Source organism: Mastigoproctus giganteus, chromosome 9 (genome assembly GCF_048544385.1).
Source record: "Mastigoproctus giganteus isolate SK-2022 chromosome 9, ASM4854438v1, whole genome shotgun sequence".
Classification (NCBI taxonomy): Eukaryota; Metazoa; Arthropoda; class Arachnida; order Uropygi; family Thelyphonidae; genus Mastigoproctus; species Mastigoproctus giganteus.
The window spans coordinates 64,566,949-64,586,715 of NC_143583.1; positions in this window are offsets into that span (position 1 = coordinate 64,566,949).

Consider the following 19,767-nt stretch of genomic DNA (forward strand, 5'->3'; position numbering starts at 1 on the left):
GCTGATAAATCTTATAGAGTTCGATCAACTTATTATCAATACTATAATGCACAGGGCGATTTTTTAAAAATATGACCTTCACTCGGAAGATTACCACTGGTGTCACACAAAGGGGGGGGGGTCCTGTTCGGCATCCTATTCACTGCGATTCTCATCCCCTTCATGTGCCCTCGAACTGATTATTTAGTATACGCAGATGATATTACGCTACTTACTAAAATACTACCGTCTGCGGACACATCTCTTGTTACTTCAAGCATAAATGAGAGCTTCCAGCACTTGCCAGTTTTCTGTAAAACTTCGACCTACACCTCAACCCAAACAAATCAATCCGTATGGTATTCTCTCTGAAAACCCAACCTACTGTCATTCAACCCACAATTGGAGGGTCACCACTACCCACTGCAACCAGTCATAAAGACCTCGGGTATATTTTGATCATACCCAGATTCACCATCCACATCGAACTCCTGCTAAAACAGTTCAGCTATCTTCTATGGAGAGGGAGGCTGCAACTACTCTACATCCACAATGGGGAAACAACCAGCAGATACTACTACTACTACTACATACTGACTTCAGTGTATCCCGCAATCCTGTATGCCGCAGAAATTTGGGCCTCAGCATCTCCCTTCCTGCAGAAGCCAATATTCAGTTTCGAATATTGGACCTTGAAATGGATGACAACCAAGAACCACCTCTCCACCTGAGGCTAGGACCACAGAAATGGCATAACTTGAATATCCCGGGGTTGACAAACCTCATCATCATGACGCGTACTATGATGGTGAAAAATGCTAACAGGTAACATAAAGGGATAGACATGAGCGCACGTCCCTCCAGAGTCTCTGAGACCGAGTCCCCAAATCATTCTAAAACGAAACCGGCTGCGCACGTGTGATCGATTCTTATCAGCTCAAGCACTTCCATGACAAGCACTTAAAAATGGAACTTGATCTGCAGAAACTAGTGACAAACGAGAAACGCAGACAACTCATCACAGAGTGGATCTCTCATCTCAAGACTAAGTAAATGTCTTCGAAAAAAAAAAAAAAAAAAAAAAAACGTACCAGCAATAATCATCCGAACTGAGTTCTGCATGACTTTGTTCTACGTTTATAATTGTATATAAGTATATCTATATAACATCCTTTCATGAGCATTATAACCCTGCCTTGAGAGAAAGACAGTACTTTGTATGTATAAAAGTTAATGTAAATATCTCAATTAATGTTAATCATCTCACCATCTAAGTGTAAAGCTCCTGGCCCTGTTGCCGTGATGAGCAAGTGCTAATGACGTATTGTAACCAGAATTATGGATATTTAAATTAAATGAAATTATCTTTATTGCTAAGTACAGTACAAGTACTAGAACAATAATATTCATCATGGCCTGGAGTTTTACATAAAGGTTATTTATTTATTTTTATTCATAATTCTGCTTTATTCGTCTAAAGGACATAAAATATTATGTACAAACAGAAATTAACACTTGAACTACATTTAGCAGTGTTGGGAACTTCTTGCCACAAGATGATCACAGTATCCTCTACGTTTATCAAAAGTGTATGGTAGTCAGAGTGGGAAGTTGTGAAGAGCATGCTCCAGGGTTTCCTCCGGCACAGGAAAATCTCATCTTCAATTGCTTTCTTCAGCGCTGGATTGGTTCTTGAATTCTTCTGAAACCCTCTGTTCATATAACCCCAGAGATAAAAACCAGATAAGTTTAAATCAGAAGACATTAGAGGCCACGCCAATCCTTTGCCATACACTCCAGAGTAACTATTAGAAACCACCCTGTTGTCAACGATTTCATCCAAGTATTCCAGGACAACTGTAGCTGGTATTCAACGTTGCCAAAAATATCCAAACCGTTCTTTACAATAGTAATGATGTTGTTGTTACGAAAACTTTGAAGCGTGCAAAGTTTCAAAGAAACGAAAGAGCATGGATAATAAAAAAAAAAAAAAAAAAAAACACTCTGAATAAATAAAACAGGGTTCTGCAAGAGAAAGAAAGAAAGTAGGGAGATTTGAGGAAATTGAAAGTGCTTTGTTTGGTGTTTCAGCAACAGAGTAAGAAAAGTATTTCGCAGAATGGACCAAATCCGTAGAGGAAAAGATAGCGAACATTGGCGGAAATACAGAGTTCAACGATCAAACAGCTGGTTGGACCGGTTCGAGAATCGATCTGGGCTCAGTATACAGGACCAGAAGTGAAGATTAAGCAGTATAAACGGCGAGCAAGTTTAAGAATGGGAGACCAACATTTCCAAAAGTAATTACTGGGTAGGAACCCAGAGGTCTTTGATGCCAACAAGTGCGTGCTGTTTTATATGCTTCCCACCCAAGCCTTCACTTTTAAGGGCAAATCCTGACACGAAGGTTAGTTTATTTATTTTTATTTAAAAGAAATTTGTCATATGTCAGCTGCTCGTTTGAAAATTCTTAACATAGTTTTACTGAATTTTGTTTTTTTTACAAAATTATTTTAGATTCAGCGAGAAATCGAAAATACATTAAATCCAAAAAAAAAAAAAAAAAAAAGTGCAAATTCTTTTCAATTTGCGTATGAAACAAGATTACAGTTTTTGTAGATAAATACACGAAAAATATCTTCATCACAAATCTCCAAGGTTCCACAAGAGCTGATAAGATAAAGAACTTATAAGTAGATGGCAATGGACAACACTGATATGAACTGAGACCATGTATATATATGAAATGGATTATGAAATTTTTGGGAGGTTTAGTTCCTTACACAGATGAGATCCATTAGTGGGACTATTCATGATCCATTGATTTAGATGACGTAAAAGTTGGGCAGAAAATATTACAAGAACTGATGAAATTTTTAGATATGATGTATACAGACCAAGACTCCATAACGTAACCTCCACAGTCCCCCTTCCCCTTATAAACGCCTACATTCCTTTCAGTCACAGCTGACGAAGTAATGGGAGCAAGATTATGCACTGTCTGATCTGGATGCTTCTTAGAGCGTTACCGATAGGTTGGTCGAGTCCAAAAAATTGACATTATAACTACGGTCTTGCATTATCAATAAAATATATTCAGAAATGATCTAAGTTGTCGCATCAATAGTAAATTTCCAGACTATTACAACGCTGAAGTTTTTATAAGACTGTAGCATTTTAGATGTAGTGAAACCTAGATTTAACGGGCCAGGCATGTCCACTAAATCCGATTATCTTTGAAAGGAATAAATATAATTGCAAAATTCTGTTTTGTGGAGTACGAGAACTTCAAATTTTGCTGTGTCTGATAGTGGCAGTGAAACCTCTGAGTGAGGTTTATTCATAAAGCTGGAGCTGGAGGTTTAGACGACACACTATTGATGTTTGAACACGCTCTGGAGACTGATGGAAGGTTATTACGAGGAAAATCCTGAAACCGTTGAAGTCTCTTCGACATGAATCTTCTGACAGGCGCAGGATGTACAAATCTAGTTTTGTTTACCGATTCTTCATAACAGAAGGAACTGTAAACACGGCTGAAGTGCACCATTTCAACAAGTTACTTCAGTCGAGTAGTCAAAAGCGAGGTCACAGTAGTACATGTGTTGATCGTGGTTCTAGGCCAACTTAGTTGCTAAATATGGCGACGTTCTTATTGAATTTTCTCTCTCTGTCTCTTCCATCTTGTAAACGCATTTGCTTTATGTACCCTTCTCGAGTATAAACAGAATACTTATTTATAAAATATTACGAGAATGCTCCTGCCTTGTGTGAAATAAATAAATAAAATAAAAAAAGAGACAGTAGGCGCGCTATGCATAAAATAACCGGTTTCACATACGCACAGCTTAATTTCAAGAATATTTCTTTTCTGCGCACATCCGCCATTTTGGTAGGCTTCACAAATCCTTCTGAAAGAGTTAAATATAAAATTTCACGCAAATCTGTCCACTGGGAGTCGATTTGATAGATGCGGACGGACGGACGAACGAATGGACGTGATGTAAGGCGCAAATGTTTGAATGCACCTAAAAAAGGACACTTAAAACTTGCAAGAGTGTTATATTTCCAAAAGATACTGCAAAGAGAATTCGGTAAAATATCCTTGGAGACACTTAGTGAATAATACTAAAAGCAAAAACAAAACAAAAAGAGCGTATTGAGAGAAGGAACAAGAGACGCTGTTAGTAACCTCGTATACGGTCAAGTGTTGCACTTTGAATAGAAGATTCGCCCTCCTTGTTCGGTTCAGTAAAGGGATATCTTCATGTACGCGTCTTTCTTAGACCACGATTGATTACCGGAAACCCAGTGAAAGGCTGGGGCCTAAATTTGAAGTGACACACAACAACGAAAGGGCGTTTGTGAGAACAGAGAAAGGAGATACGCGGTGATCATTGAACGCTTTAATATATCTATCCCGAAACCCAGTAAGATATTTTATAACTTTTAGCCCAAATGGCTCACTAGCATTCAATTTAGCAGATTCTATTTGATAAGGTTCTGGAAAGTGTTTGATCTTTCTACGATCGATGAAAGGAGCTTACAGGGAAGTTTCCGCTACTTCTAAAAGGGAAATTTTCACTTATCTTGAATTATCTGCACGTATGTGGAAGGAAATAAATTTTGGATGGATTTCTGCATTTTTCGTGTTGTAATGCGTTGCATTCCTTGACATATTTCGATTCAGTTTTTATGGATTTAGATAATATTTTGAAAATTAATTCTTAATAAGTCTGTATGTTGGATTTATTTGGATTAATTTGGATTGCTAATAAACTACAAAGCATCTGTTTGAAAGTAACTCACATCCAAGGACTTATTTGATTAATTTGGTAGAATTACATAAATGAAATCAATTGGATTAAACTTGCCGGATTGGATAACATTATCGGAATAGTTAAGTGGATTATTTCTTCAAAAATTATTCTGGATTTCACATAATTTGGAATGATTCATTATTTCCCAAATTTCTATACACGGTGTTTCAATTAAAAAGCAACATTGAAACAAAAAAGCGATTAATAAATTGCTTTATGTTCAATGGACAAGTTATTCCCCATCCTCGGTTTAGTCTAAAAGCGCCAATGAAACACTTACTGAAAGTAACCGATTTTATTTTAATAAAATAAATAAAACGCATAATGGTTGCATGGGATGTTTTCACATATAGCCATTTATGCGTTCTTCAGTACGCACGCGCGTTTAGTTGGGCAGAACAGCTAATTTCAGTACACCTTCGACATTTTTAGAGTAAACTGAGGACGGGGAACAACTTTCCCACTGAGGAGCAACTCAGTTTATCAGGCAAAATTTAAATGTCGATACCGTAAAATATAAATGATAACTTGGTCCAATTTTGAGACCAAATTTAAAAATTGCGGACTAAATACAACAGAAAGGTCTAGACGAAAATAGCTTAAATCTAAAAATCAGTGAGATGGACCCAGGCGCCTTTTAATTGAAACGCTCAGTATAATTATTTAAAGCAAGATTCTGATATGTGCTGCTGGAGATGATCATGGTATCAAAGTTTTAACGATCAAACTTTATTCATGAATCTTCTTGAAATGTGAATCCATTTGGAGCCCTCAGTAACGGAACTCAGCTATTATTGAAACGTTTCCTACTCACAGCCAGATATAACTGTATCGTGTTCGAGATATAACAAAGTTTAAATGACTTTATTAAAGCATAATAATAGGTCAGACCATAAACTACGAGATAAAAAAAAAACGTGGAATGAATAATACATACACAGAAGACAAAGCGGCCATCTTTTGATGATCTGCGAATCATACGGACTATAAACATTCGAATATTACTGCCAAAATAATACTGCAGAGTTTTCTATTATTCGAAGGATATGTGGAACCGCAAATAGCCTAATACAGGATCAATAACTGCTATACGTTGTTTACCCTTACTGAAATGTGTAGGACTTTGGAAAAGGGAAACATAAATTTGTAAATTGAAATAGGTCTAAAGAAGCCTCAGCTAATGACTTGCAGATCAGCAAAAGAAGTATTACTTAATAAGTCAGAGGGTGAGGGATTTAGAAAAGCAGCGAAGATGTATAAGAAGATATTATGCACTTCGTAAAAGAGTACTCGAATAAATTAATCCTAACTGCTGCTTCAGACCATAAGTTAGACTCTTGTCGAATTTAAAATTATAAAGTCTAATAAACGTTCAGAGACTGTAAACTATGCTGAAAAAGTTTCCTGTGTGTTTGCATTAGATTATGAAAACGTGGCTCAAAGTTGTTCAAAAGTATTTTCGACCACCTTCAGTCTCTTCCCCCCCCCCTTCTCCCGAGGGGTTGAAGGGGCATCTACCCTCTTGCTCCGCCCTTCCTGCTGTGGCACAACCTCTTATACTCATTAAATAGCCAGCGTGGAATTTCAGAACAGAGTTTGAGTGTGTAGCCTTTTGTTGCTATTAATATTCAGCATCACTTGAATGTAGAAGTGGGTTATGCCGCGCTATGAAGAAAATTGACTTTCACAGGTATGCGTGACATTCGGGTACGGGAGCTAGAGACGTTAGACATGAAAATGCGAAGTGATGCGTGAGGTCACGGTATGTGAGTAATACCAGTCATTAGGTGATATTAGCAGCTGCTGCAAAATATCTTCCCCACTGCTTGTTAAATACAATCTAAGTGTGCACAGGCTTTTACCATTACGGTCAGAGAATGAAAGTGCTTTTTTTTTTCTTTCTTTCTCTTTCTTTTTCTTTTTTTAAACATTTCCTGACTTATAATAACCGCAGTCCACGCATAAAAAAATGTCAAAGAACTTAACGGAAAAAGAGTCACGAAATTGATACGTAATATGGATTTCATATTTAATTTGAAATCAGGAATATTCAGATATACTATATTACCAAAAGTAACCGGACATGTGCATGTGCCCATACCCGTATCATTAGGACAAATCTCCAACTCGTGGTTCTCGCTTTGTGACAGACTTATATGAGGACATGAGCGTCGAAGAGTCCAGAGCTCTGACCTTACTTCTCTAGAGAACTTCTAGGATGAATTGGATCGTTGGGTGTCTGTGAGGAAAGACTACCAACAACACTGACCTAGTCACGCTTTGAAGGCCAGATGGCGGTAAATATCGGAGAACATTTTAAAAAAAATTAAAAGAAAAACGGATGGAGAATGTTTCATGGAGACTAGAGATTGTCATATAAGAATAAAGTATGCTAAAGGTTTCAGCACACGTTATTCTTTTTTCTGTAAATAAACGTTATTTGTATATATGTCCATTAAGTGTCTGAATATTAATGGTAGGCAGTGTATAAGTTTACGATATGGCAAAAAGAATCCAGATGATAATAACTTCATGAACGGATCTCAAATTCTTCCTGTATTTATTGAATAGAATGCGACTTGTTTGAGGATTATTTTACGTATCTCAAAATTTATTATCTAGGAGATCTAATGAAATTAATAAGAAATTTAATTTTGATTACGATTAATAGTTTGAAAGGGTGATCATTATTATTTTCTGAGGGGGAATTGCCTTCAAGCTCAAATACTCTACAATTCCGTGAAGTATTTTTGGCGACCTGTTTCCATAACTGCACGCAGAGTGCAGATCTGCATTTCAAATGTGACAGTTCAGGTTTTTAATTGAGATTTTAATTAACCTAGTTTTCCACTGTGATATCATTTTAATATTAAAGAAATGAGTTGGCACCATTTGGTAAGCATTAAAAGATAGGAAGTGATGACAGAAGAAATTATTAACCACCATCTTTTAAATTAAAAGGAACTTTGCACTTTGAGGATTACTGAGAGAGAGAGAGAGAGAGAGAGAGAGAGAGAGAGAGAGAGAATTTGAATGATAGTATTACTGCTACAATTATTATTAGCTTCAATATTTGGTGTAAAGTTAAAGTTGCACCACACCGTATGGAAAAGGACTGAATTCATATTACATCTGGACTACAGCAACTTTTATTTTTTCTGGCATTTCCGCTCAATTGGTCTCGCGTGTGAGTCGCTCAGTTTTTTTTTTTAACGATAGCAATATGTACCACTTCTGTAAATTCAGCAATTTACAGAAGTGGTACATAATGATGGATAAACGTATCCAGAAGAGGAAGCCAAATTACAGGCATAATAACGCTGTCATGTTGATCATATTGAAGCCCACCCTTTCAGAAGAGTGCTCTTGTGGTTAGCATTCGAATCCGACATTATTAAAAAAAAAAGTCAATGAAGGTTCCGGTCTAGACTCCTGCCTTGACAGAAACTTTTATTGGTTCTTTTCACATGGTGGCAGAGAAATTCGGTCTATGGAGTGAGCGGCATAGTCTTTTCCTTCTAGAAACTCGTTATGAAACAGCAAACCAATCGAAGAATATACGATATTATAGAAACAGCTATCGTGTTAGCGCGACTCGAGAATTACATCATTTATCCGTGCGTATTATGTTTGTAAATTGGTTCTACTTTCTGGTCGGTTTACGTGTATTGCTAGATGAAAAATTCGAGTTTCCGGGAGAAAAATCTTGTTGTTTCCTCTTGAGCCCGACTACTCAGCCACGCAAGGAACTACTAATCTAGCACAGGCATTTTCACACCACTGGTTCAATTACTGATCTTCGTACCATTCTGACAGAATAAAGAAGAAAATCATAAGAAGACTAATAGGAAAGAAAAAGACAAATAGGAAAAATAAGAAGAATGTGCAAACTCGATAATACTTTAACTTTTTTCCACTAGTGTAGCAGTGTCTCATGACTTTAGCGTCCTCGGTGCTTATGTTAAACAGCCGAGCCTAACAAAGGTTTTCTGTCTTCCTTGAATCAACCTAATATATTTCGATCCGGGATATTCGAAATCATTTTGGAATTGGAGAATCAAGAAAAGACAGTCCTGCCCTTTAAGGAAAAAAATAATAATATTGTAATCTACCAATCTATCTATCTACTATTAAAAGAGGATGCCGCTCTTTTATGTAGGATAATTCCTCCTGGTCTTCCATTTGCCCAGTCTCTCTAGCAGTAATCTGCCGTGAGTTTAACAGCTTAAGCATATCAGTCTCCGTTCCACTCATCAGATGGCTTCCTTTTAGTGCTTCATCAAGAAGAATTCGGGGAATAGGAATCACGCTCAATGAACGTGAAAACGCCTAAATGAATGTGTACTCACGAAAGGTTTGTTAGCGGTCCACCTCTGAATGTAATACATCAGACAAAGCGATGATCGATTTGCTCAACACGCTGGGCCTCCATGTTGCTTCCTTAAGAAGGCCCTGCCGTTCATAAGAAAAGAATTCTTCCACAAAGAAAGTAACTGATGATGGCTTTATTTATTAAGATTACATTATGGAAGAAAGAAATTCTTATTTTTATTTTTGCCCCGAAGGTAATCAAAGATGCAGGGATAGATAAGAAAAATAGACAACAGATGTTCCCTTCTACTAGTACGATACATAATTGATAAAGCAAAAAACGCCATCGGTTTATCTCCCATCTAATTAAAGATGGAAGGGATGTCCAAGGATCAGATATGAACCCGGAACTTATGCGCATAACAGAGACATTTGCGAAGGAAGGGATATGTAGTTTATGGATTATATATGGCAGTAAATTAATTAGGGAAATAACGAGTTTGTTAATGATATTAAAGATCTTTATCGTAATGAATTTTGAGGCGCTAATAAAGTTATCAGTGGTGAGCGCAGCTAATTATAAGATTTAATAAGTTTAATAAATATAAAAGAGATTGAACATCAAAAAAAGTCCGGAGAATGGATTATAATTTTCTTTTTTTTTCATAACACTGATCGGCATCAATTTCCTCCCTAAAATAATTTCAACAGATTCTCATAGTAGGAAATATGTTTAAAAAACTCAGATATGTGCTTAAAAAATTCTCATCACACCCTCAGTTTTCAAATTTCGTAGGTTAATGACCGAAAATCAAGACCTGTCGTTAAAACTTCATTTCCTACATTCCCATTTAGACTTTTTTTCTGAAAACTTGGGAGTAGTCTCCAAAGAACACGGTTAAAATGTTTCGTAAAGATGTTTCTCAAATAGAAAGAAAAGATACCAGGGGAAAATGAAGTCCAAATACTGACATATTTGGACTGACATATTTGGACTCCATTTTCTCCTGGTATTCGGCAACGACAAATCTACAGGAATCAAGAATATCAAGAATCTGAATTTTAACAGAGAGCGAAAAAATCACTGATAAGGGATGAATTCAATGGATGAATCCAATTGGCACGATGCAATAATTCTGCTCCAATTTTTGTCGCAAATTTTTCAATTTCATAGAATTCTAGTGATAGTTTTTGTGAGGAAAGTAAATCGATATCAAATGAAGATATTTAAAAATAATCTAAAAAGAGGACTTAGTAAAGTAGAAGCAGTTTGGTGTATTCCAAAGATTGGAACGTTTGCTTTTCAGTTTTGCGAACCTAAGGTTTCACGCGGTAAAATGATTAATATCCTAACACTGGGGCTGATTGCTCTCTGTTTGAATAAGGATAGAAAAATTCTCTTCGCCAGTGATGACATTTAATAACTGTGACCTGATGTGAAACTATCATGGTGATTTTCAAAATCTACGCATAAATATAAAATAAAATCTAATATTCATAAATTCCCATTCCCACAAGGTAACCATCCAATTGTGCTTTAAGGAGAACTGGATGGTTATCTTTAGTTGCCATACTAACTGCTTTCACCGGGATGGGAGGCAATTTATCCGAAGGTTTGGCAACCCATAAGTTGCTCATAAGTGAACTTAATGAGATCCAATCTTTTGTGATTCCTTCAGATTTTATATCTGTATCCTTTGTGTATCTTTTGTTTCGCAGCACACCCTCACAGACCTTCTTTATTCATTTTACTCAATCCCTACAGTGACTCATACACCTCTATTAGATCTTCATTTAGTTGTCTCATTGTGAAAATTTGTAGCCCACACTGTCTAAGCCAGTGGTTCCCAAATCGGGCGGTACCTAGGAGTTTACCTAGGAGGCGCAAAGAAGCAAGGGGACGGCAGGGGACGTTTGAGACTGGACCATCCAAAGTGTGTTAATCGCTTATTTAGTGTTGTTCGGGTTAGCACATAGCACGAATATTTGTGCATATTTGTTAAGTAATTATACAGAGTGTCACACGAATGGTGTGCAGAACTGACAAGATTCCGTTCTCAAATTATAGGTGAAAATCACGCACCCTCATCTGAGTGCAGCGTTTTCAAGAAATATTGTCCTTAGGGACAATGGTCTCTGTGGCATTTTTTATTTCAAGCGTAAAAGATTCTTTTACTTTGGTTTTTACGCCAAAAATCAGCATATTTAATGAAAAACAACGACGATAAAATAACCACAAATAGAAAGAAATATTTTGCTGTGGCAATTATATAAACAAGGAACCATGCAAACCGTAAATGTATACATCTTAGAAGATGAAATGAATAATTGTGTTTTGTACATAAATAAATAGAGCGCACAAGCTCACCCACGTTTCTTATGAAACCAATTAAAGCAACTTATTTCTATGAAGGAAACACCACATTTTCAACACAATAATTATCTAATTAAGCAACAATTCAGTTCAAAGATGCATAGATAAAATGGTTGAGAATGTGGAAGATATGTTGTGTAGCATACTAAGGACTAAAGAATTTGCGTTACAGCTAGATGAGCCAACTTTGCCAGGCAATGAATCTTTGCTTCTAGCATATGTGCACTTTATAAAAGACGAAAGTTTAGTTCAAGAGTTGTTGTTTTGCAAGGCAGTTAGAAACAGATACTAAAGGTGAGTCAATATTTGGTGTTGTTAACAGCTCTTTAAAGACAAGAAAATTCCACTTGCTAACATACCTGCTCTTGCGACGGATGGAGCTCCATCAGTGACTGGTCGGTATCGTGGTTGTGTTGCGTACTTGAAGAAAGTTTTACCAAATATCTTTACCATTCACTGTGTCATTCATCACCAATATCTGGTTGCAAAAAATCTCAGTGATCGCCTTTACAAGTCATTACACATTGTCATTACTGGTGTTAATAAAATCAAAGCCCATGCCCTCAAAGATAGACGATTCCAGGAGGAGCTTTGTGTTGAGAATCATGAAGATTTTCAACGTTTGTTGCTTCATACTGAAGTTCGTTGGCTATCAAAAGGCAACTGCGTAAGACGCTTTTATAACCTTTTTGACTCTGTTGTGGAGTTTTTTGAAGAGAAAGATACTTTTCTCAGTGATAAACTTAAAGGTATGTATCAGGCGTGACATTGCATATTTGTCCGAACTATTTGCAAAGTTCGATGAAACGAATTTACAGTTGCAAGGAAATGATATCAACCTTATTAAGGCTAAATCTGTAGTATCCACTTTTATTTCAAAGTTAACTTTATTCAAGCGCAATATAGGCCGTCGCGAGCTAGATCAATTTCCCTCTCTGCTGAGCTAGAAAAGATTGGTGGGATACAGGATTATGATGATCTGAGAGTCTTTTGTGACCATTTGGATACGCTGCATAAAGATATGTCTGAACGATTTAAGGATCTTCTTTTGATAGAGATTACAGATTGGGTAATGAATCGGTTTTTAGGTATTGAGGAAGTTGAGGTATTAGAGGAAGAATTAATTGAGTTACAAAATGATATGAGCTGAAACCGAAGTTTAAGAAATCGTATCAAGAGTTTTGGTTATAGAATAAAATTTCTGATTACTATCCTGCACTATGCACAGTGGTGAAGAAGCTACTTATTGCATTCCCAACTTCATATTTAATAGAACGTGATTTTAGTGATGTCATTCAACTTATCTCCAAGCAAAGAAATCGACTCCAGATTACTGAACGTGGTGATTTAAGACTCCTTCTAAACGACTTTAAACCGGACAATGAGAAACAGGTATTATATCATCAAGCCTATCCCTCGCATTAAAATTTTACAGAAACTTGTTACTAAATGTAGTTCTAAGACTTTTGTTAAATGATTGTTAGATTTTGGAAAGCTCGAATCACTAGTCCAATAATTTCAATATGTTGAATTACATAAATTAAAACTTTTAATGGATTCGAAATAAATGTTTAATTAATCATTACTATTTTGATTTTTTTTTATTATATTCCTAATTGGGTAGTGCAGTCTGCCACTCTGAAAAATATTTTTTTAAGTTAGAACTGGGAGGCGTTGGGGATGCATTTATGGAACAAAGGGGGCAGTGACTCGAAAAAGTTTGGGAACCGCTGCTCTAAGCTCTTCTTCATATGTGCATGCGTTGAACTCATCATCAATCTGGTCGCTTTTCTTTGAATCCTCTCTAAAATTTGTCTGTATTTTTTTTAGGTGCGGCTCTGGACCTGAACCTCGGTCTAACCATTGCCTTGTAAAGATGGATAAATTCTCTCTACTATAGCTGAAGCCATAAAAATCATGGATAAGACATCGTTTGCCTTCCTAACTGTCCGTTTACACTGCATGGAAACTTCATTCCCTCTAGCCGCTTATAAATGACTACAGGATTTCTTTTCCACAAATGCATAAACTTACATTTAGAAGCAGTTCAGAGTTAGTCGACCTGGTGAGGGTTTGCCTGGTTTTATCTACTAGAATCTCGCGTGTTTTTTTTTTTTTTTTTTTTTTTTGGTATCAACAAACAAGTAAACTGACGGAAGAGTGCACGCTATGAAAGACACAGTATATGATGGATGTCAGATGAACTAATGAGACATGTGGCAGAGAAGAAAAATGCATGGGATACATACAAATTAATGGGTGACATGGAAGCCTATGATAGATATAAGCTGGTCTATAACCAAGCCACAAAGGAGATTAGGCAGGTAAAGGCAGATTATGAGAAATCTTTGGCAAAGGATGCAAAGAAAAACAGCAAAGAGTTCTTTGCCTATGTAAACTCTAGAAGGAAGGAGATGAATCAGATTGGTCCACTGGATGTCGATGGTTTCAGGTGGCTAACAAACTAATGAGTATTTTGCATGTACATTCACACATGAGGAGTTATTCAGGGAGGGGAATGCCAGAGGTGTATTAAACTCTGGTAGTAAGCTAGATAATCTTGTAATAACTGAGAGTAAAGTGGAGGAGAAATTGTTGAAGATAAACATAAGAAAGGCACCTGTGGTCGATGGAATATATCCAGTTATATTAAAGGAGGCAGCAAAGGAAGTAAGCAAACCCTTAGCCATAACTATGAGAGCTTCCTTCGACTCAGGGATGGTATCCGTGGACTGAAGATGTGCAAATGTGACCCCAATTCACAAAGGAGGATCAAAAGGCGACACAAGTAATTACAGACCTGTTAGTTTAAATTCTGTTCCAGGGAAATTAATGGGGGCATTGGTTAAAGAAGCACTGCAGGATCATCTAGACAAGACTTCAGTTATAGCTCGGACACAGCATGGTTTTGTTAAGGGGAAATTTTGTCTGACCAATTTGATTGGATACTATGACGTGGTCACAAAGCAACTGGATGTAGGGATAACTTTGATATCATATATTTGGATCTTAGAAAGGCTTTTGATACTGTTGCACATGGAAGGCTGCTGCACAAATTAGAGCAGTGTGGCATTAGAGGCAAATTGCTGCTATGGATAAAGAGATGGTTGAGTGGGATTGTTATTTGTTATTTGGTTTTTAGGAGCATTAGCAACTAAGGCCATATTGCTCCGGGATATGCGGTGGTCATTCCCTGACCTTTCCGCGTCCTCCGTATTTGGTGGTGACGGGCTCGAACCCCGGTCTAATCAAGAAGCGTGTGCTACGCACTGCTGGGTGAGTGGGAGAAGACAATGAGTGGTAATCAATGGAGACTGCTTATCGTGGACTAATGTTATTAGTAGAGTCCTTCAGGGTTCAGTGTTGGGTCCATTGTTGTTTTATGTATTTATTAATGATATTGATGTTGGTATGTCAAGCTTAATGTCCAAGTTTGCAGACGATACGAAGGTTGGCAGGGTTGTTAATGACACTAATGACAGTACGCTGCTGCAACAGCATCTAGAAAAGTTGAGCATATGGGCTGAGAGGTGGCAAATTAAGTTTAACATTGACAAATGTAAAGAACTGCATATGGGAAGCAGTAACCCAGAGCAACGTATAAACTGTGTGGTACTACGCTGACAGTGGTAGAGAATGAAAAGGACCTGGGGGTAATTGTGCAGGCAGATATGAAGTTTTCTGAGCAGTGCAGACGGGCTACAAGAGTAGCTCGGGGTGTCTTCTCAATGATATACAGGAATTTTTCTAGCAGGGATAAGGAGGTGATTATCCCCTTGTATAACGCAATGGTCAGACCACACCTAGAGTACTGTATACAGGTCTGGAGGCCTCATTTCAAGAAGGATGTAGAGATGCTGGAACGAGTACAGAGAAGGGCAACAAGATTAGTGAATGGAACAAAAGGTTGCTCTTACGATGAAAGGCTTAAGTTTTGCAAATTACAGTGTCTGGAGACTAGACACCTGCGAGGTGATCTGATTGAGGTGTATAAAGCCTTGAATGGTTTGTGCATACTCATGCTGATGGGATTCTTCCTCTTGCTCAGAATGATTGCTTGAGAGGGCATAAATTCAAATTGAGGAAAGACAGTTTGTAGGATAGATGTGCGGAAGTTTGCCTTTAACCAGCGTGTGGTTGATTGCTGGAACAAACTTCCATCTGTTGTAGTAGTTGATAGCTTAAATAGATTCAAGGCAGAACTAGACAAACATTTGGAGCGAGTGGATGGGCGAAATTAGAAGATTTATTTATTTATTATTTTTTGGCTGATGCTATATCAGCTTGCTTTCTTGAATCATGTGCCTTTTCTAATGCTAATGATAATACGAGTTTAGGAGCATCAGCGACTAAGGTCATGTTGCTGTGTGTATATTGTCTGTAAATTGCGTATATTTTCTGTTGGCTGAACGAAAAACCCGAGTTTCAGCTAGAAAAATCATGGTACCCTCGCCTGAGACCGATTAACTCAGCTACATTGTGAAAAAGGCCCATAAAAATTCCTCACATCATCGACGGGACTCGAACTCAAGTCTTCTCCATCCGACGCGGGGGTACGGCGATCAAACCAACGAGGACAGTATCTGATGATTTCAGTTGTCTTTGCATTTAACACACACTGGCCAACCAACCATTCAGTTTCAAAAATAGTCTTCAAGGGCTGGAAACAAAATCATTGTGACGGGAGGATGCTTTATGAATTGTGGTCGGGGTAAAGTTATGCTATCTAAGGCTGCCTGGTTTACGGACATTATTAAGAACTCTGCCTTCCCGCATTACGAAAAAAAAAAAAAAAAAAAAAACAAAGAGAGAAACTCGCGACTACCGGTTTTAGTAAGGCTCCGAAAACATACAAAATGCTGTTAATTTGTTTAAAACTTATAAAAATGATGTGTGTGTTTGTGTGTGGCGTGGCTGGATCACCGAATCTCAATTGAAAATATTTGGTGAAAGTCGATCATGAGTGGTGTCGATCAAGAGTTGTAGAAATAATCCGTAGATTTAATTCAAGGATTGGAAGCAAAGATAATAATTTTTTTGTGGAAATGCCTACATACGCATTTCTCTAAAACTTCAGTTAATTCTTTTAATATTTTTTCAGAACTTATGCTAAATTTTTCTGTAATTACATAAATAAATGAGGGCTTCGATATATCAAATCAAACTACAAAAGGAGGGATACTTAAATATAATAATGATTCGATCAGTTCAATTTTAATATGTTTTTCTCTAGCGTAAAGCTGAATGGTACTAGAGTTCTATATTTGTTCACATTGCTGTATTTGCTAACATGGACTTCTGGAAGCGACCATTAGGAAATTTAAAAAAACAGAACCGCATTCTTGCAATAAAATCTCCAATACAACTCTGTAAAGAATATAACGCTCTCACATGAAATTATGGGAAAGAATACAATTCGTATTACAGAAATATAAATGGTAAAACAGAGGAATACACATGGTGGTTAAGAAATAGAAGGGTGACAGGAAAGAACAGAATAGAAGAATCAAATAAACGAACAAAAAATACAGCTTCGAAATAATGAAAATCACTATGTTAACAACTAAAATTTACTTATCCATTTTTATTCATATATAGGGTATATACAATCCTTTTTCTATTTTATCTCTTTGCTTTTTGTTCCCTATATTTACATTGATTTCTCCTTTTCGTTGTCTGTTAGAGAGAGTGTCGAAAAATTCGGTTACGCAAAAGAGTGTTCAGAGAAAGGGAGCTGGAGGGGGGTTGAACTAAAGAGATGCAGTATTTCAGTAGCAGGCGAAGTAAACACAATTTTCCTTTTTTATTTTTTTAACTCTACACTTCGCAGCGTAGAGTTTCTCAACGTCCGCACTAGAGCAAGGCTCCAGCAGCAGCAGCAGCGGCAAAGATACCACCACCACCACCACCGACACTACCATATATTTCTGCATTCCTTTCGCGCTCAAGGTTTATTAAATACCTCGTCTTTCACCTCGCACGAGACCTGCCTGTTTCTTTGCCGAACAGCACCTAGGCGGCTTGAACGAACAATGTACGACACGTGACCTCAGCATGCCTGAAGTTAAATACTCTGAAAAAAAAAATATATATATATATATATATATTTTTTTTATGAATAATTCGAGAGAGCTGAAAAGGCATTTTGCTCTTTCTCTTCTTTCCGCTCTTCCTATTTATCTTTGTATTGGCGTTTATCCTTTTCTTTTATCCAATCTTCCTTACAGTTGAGATAAAGCATTGATCTGATTAGCTAATTGCAGAACCACGGTATAGATTTATCGCTTTTAAGATAAAGATAAAAGAGGACTGTGGAAATCTCACACCTGGAACACGCAGTTTAAGAATTCTGCGGATTACTAATCTTTGCTGGCATCGTTACAAATTCCCAATGAACGGAGAGTACCATCATTTTCTGTTCATCCATCAATAGAGCGTTTGTTGTCTTATCTCCACATCGGTAATGGATCTTTGCTTTCGGAAAAAAAAATCAAAACGAAGTTGTTGTTTGTAATGCTAAATTAATTGCAATTTAGATTAAGAAGTTACTGGCGTCTAATATTTGAACAAATTAATGGACAAAGTATTAGTAGGCAGCCAAAGAGACCAACTTTGCAAAAAATGAAGGAGATTAAACAGTCTTTCTTTTGGATACAGCAGTCTCATTCCCTTTGTATTGAATGATAACGAAAATTGCGCATTCTGCTCTGAGCACAAACGCAAAACAGGAATTCGTCCAATCACATTCCACTCACTAACCATACTTTGCGCCCAGACGTTGCAAAAACCTCATATTTTTCTCACAGAAAGAAAATTGCCTCCATCAAAATGCCGATGACCACCCGAAAATGTGAGGTTAATAGCACTTCTGTGTTCATTGAAGAGAATCAGGAGTACGGCGTGCACCATAGAGAGTTCTGTCAACATATCGTACAAGTAAAGAACGCTCTTCTTTGCTGTCAACGTTGTATAAAAGGTTTGGCTATTTGCTATCTGATATTTACTCTCTTTAATTGCATTGCTACTCCATTTCTTAGGCTGGTGATTTGGTGAACCCTCCTTAATCGTATTTGCTGTAAAGAGATATAACCCATTATTAGCCACTGCAACAGTATCAAACCAAGGAACAGCCACCTCGTTAAATCTTCAAACATTCCAAACCTATTTTGTTGGCCTTCTGCGTTTGATTTTTAATTATTCAAGGCCTAAGGCATCTTTGAAATAATTGCATTTCTAGCGTGGTAGTAGTGTTGGTTAGTCGAAGTGGTTTTAATCTCTCTGAAGGAAATCACTTTTTTCTTTCTTAATATCCTTTTGCATAATAATAAGTTGCTAATTGTCCTTTGCTGAGCGATTATCGCATTCCTTATCTTATCTAGGCACTAACTGTGACATTGAAGTGTATGTTATTTGTAGCTGAATTAGTTTTTCAAGGACTGGTACAATTGACACAGTTGGGGAATTTTGGTACTTTAAAAATAGCATACAATTATGTTCACGATTATCCATATGGATGTAATGATATTGAAGTATGATGTGACAATAGAATTACTCTATCTTTGAACTTATAAATATCTTCAAAGAAAGGATGTCGATAAGGCTATCTATTTTATCTAAACTTTTGACTATTCGTCTATATATATCCAAAAATGTTATTGACAATAACCGAGACATGACAGCTTGCCAATTTTGGAAATATCGAAGTTTGATAGCTCTTCGACTGTTGTCAATAACTAAGTACTTCCTGTCAATATATTTTTTTACATATTTTCATTGGTTAAATTATTTTGATTTTGATATTACCTGATGTCCTTCCACGGCAGAAATTTCGCCCACCTCATGGCCAAATACTTCCCGAGGGCACAAGAGGAACTCATGGACTTTTATTTTTAACACCGTGGCCCAATTAGTAGGGGCCGAATTAATATGTAACCTTTGCGAATCGGCAAAGGTTACACATTTTTTTCTTTTTGTGAAAAGTTTGGTTTTTCATCCCAAAATAAGCTACCCGACTACTGAACAACACAATTTAGAAACAAGATTTAGATACACTCACATCATGGCCTGAGCGGACTCAGGCCACAATTAAAAGAAAATTCTAAACAATCCATTGCCATCTAGTGGTCGAAAAGGGCTTCTGAATTATTAATATTAACATAATTTCTGCAAAGAAACCATAATTTTAAAATATTTTCAATGGGCTTCTGAATTTCAGCAATGCCATTTCAGCGAATTGCAATTTGTTTTATTCATGTGATGGTTTTTGTGGTGTTTCCGTTCTAA